Consider the following 8,519-nt stretch of genomic DNA (forward strand, 5'->3'; position numbering starts at 1 on the left):
GAGCCGCCGCACGAGTACTACGCGCGCCTATAAAAGCCGCCGCGCCAGCCCGGCTGCGGGAGGCGAGCGGGCGCGGGCGCAACACAGCCGACAGGTAAGCGGGACCGACCGACCAATGGGCGACAGATGGACGATGCACGGACATGGACTGGAAGGCAAGGAAGAGACCTACAGGCGGCAGGTTAGAGGGGCCCCAAAGGGGTGGAGTCGGGGACTGGGTGGAGGGGACGAGGGTCCTCTCGCAACTGCTGGAGCTGGAGCCAGAGGCGTACGCAGAACCCCGAGCAGCACCTGCCTGCGCGCCTGGATGGAGACGCAACCACTTCGGAGGAGCATCGATCAGAGGACCAGGCTGAGTCCCTGCGGCTTTTCCTGGGCTCCTGCGCCATCCTCCCAAGAAAGTGGGACGAAGGTGCTGGCGCCCCAGGAGACGCCCCCCCTTCCTCTCCTCCCCGCAGAGCGGTGACTCAGCCTCGCTGCCCCCGGTCTGCTGAGCTGGGGAGCCGGCGAGAGACAGACGCCCACCTACCCGCGCCCCTGCCGCAGATTTCTCGGGATCCCTCCCCTCATTCAGCTGGGGCGCCCCCTCCCTGTCCCGTCGAGCTGGTCCCTCAGCGCCCCCAACTTCCCGCCTCTGCATGAGGAGCTGTCCTCTCAGGACCAGGCGGGGGCGGGGCCTCGGCCTGACTGCCCCGCCCCACCCCCATCACCCGCCCCTCCCCCCTCCCCGCAGCCGGAAGTGCCTCTCCGCAGGGACATCTTTGACGTCACAAGGTTTTGACGTCAAGGGCCGCGTGCCTGTCCGCAAGCGCCGGGGCTGAGAAGAGTTGGAGACTCCTCGGGGCAGGAAGAGCAGCAGCGCCCCCAGCTGCGGGCGACGGAGCCACCCTGCCCGGGCAGCGCGCCGGCACCTTGGCTCTAGACTGCTTACTGCCCGGGCCGCCCTCAGTAACAGTCTCCAGTCACGGCCACCGACGCCTGGCCCCGCCCCAGGACCGCGGACCCGGCCACCCGCCGCGCCCCCGGCCCCTCGGTCCCCGAAGATCCCTCAGCCCTGCGCTCTCTGCCCGCGCCGCCGCTGTCCGCGGTGCTGATCCAGCGCGGGCACCTCCATTGAGCCGTCCCGTCCCCAGTCCCCAAGGGCTACTGAGGGGCTGCCGGCCCACACGCACTTCGCAGAGCCCCAGGAGCCCCAGAGCCCCGTCTCTGCAGCGAGCGCCGCCCCCCGCCCGCACCGCCGCCGCCCCCCTACCGTCTCCCCACCGTCCCCCCACCCCGCGGTCCTGACGTCAGCCCAACCCGAGCTGCCGTGGTGCCGTCAGCAGCGCGCGCCCCGCCCCCGCGTCTCCAGGGCAACCGTGGCTTTCGATTGTTACTGTGGGAACCGGAGGTAACAGTCTACAGCCATGGTCGCCCCGCAGCACGCCCACGCGCCGCGCTACGCAGCGCACCGCCCGGCGGGATGGGGGAGACTCGGAACAGGAGGAAGCGGAGGCGGCGAGTCGAGAGCCCATGTGTCTGCGGGGGTGGCGGGAGGTGCCGCACAGGGAGGCGGGCTACTCCGGAGCCGGGCATCCAACGAGGCAGAGAAGGAAGCGGAATATGGTCTTCGGAGTATGTCTGACTGCCCCCCTCAGTGATCATCCTGTCCTCCTAGCCGAGGTACTGCAGCCAAGGGATCGTGAGAGAATGGGGAGTTCTGAGATTTGGGTTTTTTTACCTCCTTGGAGGGAGGGAGGGAGGCTGCAGGCACCTGGGAAAATGTCCTGGGAACCGAAGAGGGTTGACGGAGGAAAGGTTTTCTAAATGCGCCACGACCTCATTCTTCCAGGAACCCCTAGCTGAGTAGGCAGAGGGCAAGGGTAAACCTTGAACCCATTGCCTGATGGAGTCACAGCCTTCCCTCCCTCCTCTTCCCTCTCTCTTTCCCTAGGAATCCTGAAGGTTAGTTAAGAAGGGTCCCTGACCCTCAGGAAGCGTAAAGCTTGTTAAGTTAATCCGACCCTAAACGGTTGTGTGAACATACCTGCATCCTCACCTCACTCTATCTCTAGGTGCTGGATTCCAATTTTAGACCGTCTCAAATTAGCCGTAAAGAGAGGGAGTAAATACCAGAGGAGCTGAAGTCCTCTTGGGCTAGTGAAGTGTAAGCAATGACCTCTTCAAAAACATTCTGCCTGTCACTTGCCACCACCACCATCACCCACTTTGGGGCTGACTGTTGGATACTGTGGGCAGGACCACCGAGGGACAGTGTTAGGAATGACTAATGCAACCCAGTCCTGCCACCCATTAATACAATTTTTCTTGACTTCTCCATTTCTCCTTTTCTAAACTGTTTCTAACACAGTTGGTGCTGGTTTCACAGTTAATCAACACCCACACTGTCTTTCTCCCACCCAAGGACACTAAGGACTTAGATGAAAATGCACCTGATTCTGGCATCCAGTGCACATGGGTGGGCAGACTGTGTGCACCTGGCAAGAGTGCACAGGGAGGCAGGAGGTCCCACCTGGCATCACCAACTGGCTGTTAAGGGGCCATGTTGTTTCTGAGCCTTCTGGAAAATGGGATAGTAATCCCTCCTTTTTTGGCAGGCCTGTTGTGAGGACCAAATAAGATCATGTAAGTAAAAACCTTTGAAAACTGCAGAACGCTATTTTGATCTTAAGTATTCTCTTAGGCTACTATGTCCTTGTAAGGGGGTGGTGGTGCTGGGGAGACCCCAGCTCTGGGCACTGAGAATGAACAGGGGAGTGGGGGACACATTTCTCTGAGCAGAAGCTGTAGGACTGAGGCTGTTGAGGGTTCTCTGCTTAGGGACTCTCTCTCCCAAGAGCTTTAGGAACTAAGGTGGAGTGAGAGGTAGAAAAGATAAATGGCAGGGATGATTTGGAAAGAAGAGATGAAGTCTTTTGGAGTTTGAACACATCTGCAAGTGGTCAGAGGAGGGGGGAAACCAGAGGACTGACTGTACACTGTTAGGATTTTAGTTTCTTTAAAATCATTCAGGGCACCAAACCCACAACCTACTTTATGGATTAGGAAGGTGAGGCCCTTGCAGGACATGCTGTCCAGTAGTGAGTGGTGGCCTCTCTGCTCATCCTCTGTGAAGCAGCAGAGAAAATGACTAGTCAAGGTCAAGAACAGCAGTTCTTGGATCTGAGTCCAACTCTGTGGAAGTTAGCCTCTTAGTGCCTCTTGTCTCAGTTGTAAAACTAGGTTCAGTCAGTTCAGTCGCTCAGTCGTGTCCGACTCTCTGCGACCCCATGAATTGCAGCACGCCAGGCCTCTCTGTCCATCACCAACTCCCGGAGTCTACCCAAACCCATGTTCATTGAGTCGGTGATGCCATCCAACCATCTCATCCTCTGTCGTCCCCTTCTCCTCCCGCCCCCAATCCTACCCAGCATCAGGGTCTTTTCCAATGAGTCAACCCTTCGCATGAGGTGGCCAAAGTATTGGAGCTTCAGCTTCAACATCAGACCTTCCAATGAACACCCAGGATTGATCTCTTTTAGGATGGATTGATTGGATCTCCTTGCAGTCCAAGGGACTCTCAAGAGTCTTCTCCAACACCACAGTTCAAAAGCATCAATTCTGCGGCGCTCAGCTTTCTTCACCGTCCAACTCTCACATCCATACATGACCACTGGAAAAACCATAGCCTTGACTAGACGGACTTTTGTTGGCAAAGTAATGTCTCTGCTTTTAAACATGCTATCTAGGTTGGCCATAACCTTCCTTCCAAGTAGTAAGCGTCTTTTAATTTCATGGCTGCAGTCACCATCAGCAGTGATTCTGGAGCCCAAAAAAGTAAAGTCTGACACTGTTTCCACTGTTTCCCCATCTATTTCCCATGGAGTGATGGGACCAGATGCCATGATCTTAGTTTTCTGAACATTGAGCTTTAAGCCAACTTTTTCATTCTCCTCCTTCACCTTCATCAAGAGGCTCTTTAGTTCTTCTTCACTTTCTGCCATAAGGGTGGTGTCATCCGCATATCTGAGGTTATTGATATTTCTCCCGGCAATCTTGATTCCAGCTTGTGTTTCTTCCAGCCCAGCGTTTCTCATGATGTACTCTGCATATAAGTTAAATAAGCAGGGTGACAATATACAGCCTTGACGTACTCCTTTTCCTATTTGGAACCAGTCTGTTGTTCCATGTCCAGTTCTAACTGTTGCTTCCTGACCTGCATACAGGTTTCTCAAGAGACAGGTCAGATGGTCTGGTATGCCCATCTCTTTCAGAATTTTCCACAGTTTATTGTGATCCACACAGTCAAAGGCTTTGGCATAGTCAATAAAGCAGAAATAGATGTTTTTCTGGAACTCTCTTGCTTTTTCGATGATCCAGCAGATATTGGCAATTTGATCTCTGGTTCCTCTGCCTTTTCTAAAACCAGCTTGAACATCTGGAAGTTCACGGTTCACGTATTGCTGAAGCCTGGCTTGGAGAATTTTGAGCATTACTTTACTAGCATGTGAGATGAGTGCAATTGTGCGGTAGTTTGAGCATTCTTTGGCATTGCCTTTCTTTGGGATTGGAACGAAGACTGACCTCTTCCAGTCCTGTGGCCACTGCTGAGTTTTCCAAATTTGCTGGCATATCGAGTGCAGCACTTTCACAGCATCACCTTTGAGGATTTGAAATAGCTCAACTGGAATTCCATCACCTCCACTAGCTTTGTTCGTAGTGATGCTTTCTAAGGCCCACTTGACTTCACATTCCAAGATGTCTGGCTCTAGGTGAGTGATCACACCATCGTGATTATCTGTGTCGTGAAGATCTTTTTTGTACAGTTCTTCTGTGTATTCTTGCCACCTCTTCTTAATATCTTCTGCTTCTGTTAGGTCCATACCATTTCTGTCCTTTATCGAGCCTATCTTTGCATGAAATGTTCCCTTGGTATCTCTAATTTTCTTGAAGAGGTCTCTAGTCTTTCCCAATCTGTTGTTTTCCTCTATTTGTTTGCACTGATCGCTGAGGAAGGCTTTCTTATCTCTCCTTACTATTCTTTGGAACTCTGCATTCAGATGAGAATATCTTTCCTTTTCTCCTTTGCTTTTCGCTTCTCTTCTCTTCCCAGCTATCTGTAAGGCCTCCTCAGACAGCCATTTTGCTTTTTTGCATTTCTTTTCCATGGGGATTTTCTTGATCCCTGTCTCCTGTACAATGTCATGAACCTCTGTCCATAGTTCATCAGGCATTCTGTCTATCAGGTCTAGTCCCTTAAATCTATTTGTCACTTCCACTGTATACTCATAAGGGATTTGATCTAGGTCATATCTGAATGGTCTAGTGGTTTTCCCTACTTTCTTCAATTTAAGTCTGAATTTGGCAATAAGCAGTTCATGATCTGAGCCACAGTCAGCTCCTTTTCTTGTTTTTGCTGACTGTATAGAGCTTCTCCATCTTTGGCTGCAAAGAATATAATCAATCTGATTTCGGTGTTGACCATCTGGTGATGTCCACGTGTAGAGTCTTCTCTTGTGTTGTTGGAATAGGGTGTTTGCTATTACCAGTGCGTTCTCGTGGCAAAACTCTATTAGCCTTTGCCCTGCTTCATTCTGTACTCCAAGGCCAAACCTGCCTGTTACGCCAGGTGTTTCTTGACTTCCCACTTTTGCATTCCAGTCCCCTATAATGAAAAGGACATCTTTTTTGGGTGTTAGTTCTAGAAGGTCTTGTAGGTCTTCATAGAATCGTTCAACTTCAGCTTCTTCGGCGTTACTGGTCAGGGCATAGACTTGGATTACCGTGATATTGAATGGTTTGCCTTGGAAGCGAACAGAGATCATTCTGTCGTTTTTGAGATTGCATCCAAGTACTGCATTTCGGACTCTTTTGTTGACCATGATGGCTACTCCATTTCTTCTAAGGGATTCTTGCCCACAGTAGTAGATATAATGGTCATCTGAGTTAAATTCACCCATTCCAGTCCATCTTAGTTCGCTGATTCCTAGAATGTCAACGTTCACTCTTGCCATCTCCTGTTTGACCACCTCCAGTTTGCCTTGATTCATGGACCTAACATTCCAGGTTCCTATGCAATATTGCTCTTTACAGCATTGGACTTTGCGTCTATCACCAGTCACATCCACAGTTGGGTATCGTTTTTGCTTTGGCTCCATCCCATCATTCTTTCTGGAGTTATTTCTCCACTGATCTCCTTTAGCATATTGGGCACCTACTGACCTGAGGAGTTCATCTTTCAGTGTCCTATCCTTTTGCCTTTTCATACTGTTGCTGTGAGATTAAACTAGGTAACTAAAGCTTCTGCTTAGCACAAGGCCTTGCATAGTTAGCACTCAATAGACGATATTCCTCTTCCTGTCTTCTGGACCTCAGTATCCCTAGTTGAAAATGTTAGATCAATGTTTCTTAGCCAGAGAGCTTGTTTCCCTCTTCCTAGTGCAGTGTCTGAGAATCATTGTTTTTATTTTTTCAAATTACACATATTTACCAGAGACTTACACTCTACTAAGACAGTGGTTTTCCAGCATTTCATTGCATGACAGTGACCAGGATGGTTTGTCAAAATGCAGATTCCTGGGTCCTAGTGATTAGCTCAGTAGGTCTGGAGTTGGTCCCAGGAACCCAAGGTTTAACATGATCCTGATGCAAATGGTCCATGGAATCTGAGTGGAGGGGGAATAACCCCCTAAGATTCCCCATTGTTCCTGGAGGGCATGATGGGAGATGATGTATCACACTTGTTGGGAACACGTGGACCATATCGTGTTTCCTTCTGTGCTGTGCTTAGTTGTCTGACTCTTTTCAACCCCATGGACTGTAGACCACCAAGCTTCTCTGCCCATGGGGATTCTCCAGGCAAGAATACTCAAGTGGGTTGCCATGCTCTCCTCCAGGGGATCTTCCCAACCCAAGGATCGAACCCACGTGTCCCACACTGCAGGCGGATTATTTACCATCTGAGCCACCAGGGAAGCTCATCAGACATTTTGATCCTCTGAGGAATTTCCATCTTCTCACTTCTGCTTCACCAGATCCTGCTCTGCTCTTCAACTTCACCCTTCCAACTTTAAACACTGCCTTAATATTCACTCCCCAAATGTCTTTCCCTCTCTCATTTACTCCTCCCAGTAATTCCAAGTAGCAGCAACTATGGTATGCAAGACATGATTTTCACCCCTTGAGGCCTTGCTAAAGAGGGAAGCCTGTGATTGCCAGGAGGGCTTGTGAGCCCTTAACTGCAGACTTACTGCTTTTCATTCTGAACTGCTTATTTCCAGAGAAGAGAAGAATCTGAATTTTTGTGTGACATTCCTAAAATTTTAACTATCACAAACCCAATTTCTTCCCTAAAATTCTATGGGCCAAATCCCACAGGTCTGTAGGAATAATTCAGAGCATTTCACTCTCTTCCTTTTGCCAAGAAAGGGATTCCTTCCTTGTGCCAAGGAAGGGATCCCTTTAAAACATCAAGAGGAAAGCAGTAGCAGACTGTAATAAAGAACTTTCTTCCCACCCCCCCCTTTCTGCCTAGGTATTTAGTTTTTTGTTTTTTTTTTTTAATATTGCATGGTGCCTGCCAAGTTGCTTCGGTCATGTCTGACTCTGTGCAACCTTATGGACTGTAGCCCACCAGGATCCTGTGCCCATGGGATTCTCCAAGCAAAGATACTGGAGTGGGTTGCCATGCTCTCCTCCAGGGGAATCTTCCTGACACAGGGATCAAGCCAGCGTCTTTTACCATCTTCTGCATTGGCAGGCAGGTTCTTTACCACTAGTGCACCTGGGGAGCCTGTGTAAGTCTCAGAAAGCTGCTATCCATAGTGAAGAACTCAGGATTTCAGGTGATTTAAGGCTCTTAGTCTGGCTGCCTCAGGATGGGCTAGGGCATTTGTGCTGCAGTTCTCTAACCCCAATTCCTGCTCAATTACTAAACTACTTGGGGCAGCCATGCTTGCAGGCCAGACAGGGCCTGTTGCAATCTTACAGAAAAGGAACAAACTGGTGAATCTGCAGAGGAAGGGCAGCCTGGGGAAGAAGGCACTGTAAGTGGAGGGAATGGCTCGAGCGAGCAGTCTTTAGAGTGCCTAAGAATAACTAACAGCATTTTCAGACCAGATGGGCTGCTTAGGCCTTCGCTGTGACCACTAGAGTAGCATCCATCTCCAACTCTGCAAACAGGGTTAAGTTTGGAAAAAGGTTACCTCTGTGCTTTGTTTTCATCTAAGTCTAGTACCATCCCATCCTTCAAAATCATAGTTCAGAGAAGCTGACAGCTATGGTGGAGAAAACAGAGAATACATTAAGCCTGGTTTTGACAGGCCAACACACAACTCTTAGGGATCAGGACTGAAGGAGCTGAAATTCAGTATGGCCCAGGCAGAGCTTTGCCAACTGGTCTCTTCCCTAAACTTCTCAGATGTAAATTCTTCCCTCCTTCAGGGAGGCGTCCTTTCCTTCAGCTTGGGACTTATGACTTCTGCCAAAAATGGGTCTATGTGCACACATGCATGAGCTTGTCCTAGGGGTTTGCAACTGCA

General features: G+C 50.4%; 1 long non-coding RNA gene across 1 annotated transcript; it reads left to right on the forward strand.

The window, feature by feature from the left end:
- The first annotated feature begins 1,386 nt into the window (after positions 1–1,386).
- LOC145542044 (uncharacterized) lies at positions 1,387–7,494 on the forward strand. The gene is made up of 2 exons (XR_014079542.1): positions 1,387–1,662; positions 6,876–7,494. It is a non-coding gene; the product is annotated as an uncharacterized LOC145542044 (long non-coding RNA).
- The last annotated feature ends 1,025 nt before the right edge of the window (positions 7,495–8,519 follow it).

The sequence above is a fragment of the Giraffa tippelskirchi genome, chromosome 3 (genome assembly GCF_054371585.1).
Source record: "Giraffa tippelskirchi isolate mGirTip1 chromosome 3, T2T-mGirTip1v1.2.pri, whole genome shotgun sequence".
In the NCBI taxonomy this organism is placed as follows: Eukaryota; Metazoa; Chordata; class Mammalia; order Artiodactyla; family Giraffidae; genus Giraffa; species Giraffa tippelskirchi.